This window comes from Dreissena polymorpha, chromosome 4, assembly GCF_020536995.1.
Source record: "Dreissena polymorpha isolate Duluth1 chromosome 4, UMN_Dpol_1.0, whole genome shotgun sequence".
NCBI classification, from domain to species: domain Eukaryota; kingdom Metazoa; phylum Mollusca; class Bivalvia; order Myida; family Dreissenidae; genus Dreissena; species Dreissena polymorpha.
This window is the reverse complement of record NC_068358.1, coordinates 108,600,264-108,600,805: the sequence shown is the minus strand read 5'-3', so window position 1 is coordinate 108,600,805 and position 542 is coordinate 108,600,264.

Below are 542 nucleotides of genomic sequence, written 5' to 3'. Positions count from 1 at the left end.
CTGTGCTGTTTTTGCCGAATTGAAAAATTTAGTTTCCGTACTATTTTTGTTGAATGATAATTTAATACAAAATATATATTTAATTCCAGCAACTTATGTCACGTGCCCAGGTTCTCTTTGACAGTATGCGATTTATTACTATAAGTGAATAAGTCAATGAGATTTTAACTAAATTATCACTAAATATTTTTGCTAGTTTGGTCGATACACCTCAGCAAATGCCAGAAACGTTACAATTACATTTTTGTTATGTTTATCTAAAACGAATTATGCTATAAATTATCGGAACTAGTTTACGGGAATTTTAAATCACCAACAACGGAAAGGTATTTACTAAATAAATCTAAGTGAGTCCTATAGCTATAGTGAATCGACAAAGTCCAACTAAATTTCCACCAAAAAACGTCGCTAGTGTAAAATCGTTCGGTTTCTATATCGCCGTTGCAATCTCCACGCAGAGTTGTCGTTCCTTTCTCTCACCAATCGGGATTCCTCGGACAATTCCGCCATAACGGCGATCGTCTCACTCTGGATCAGCAGAC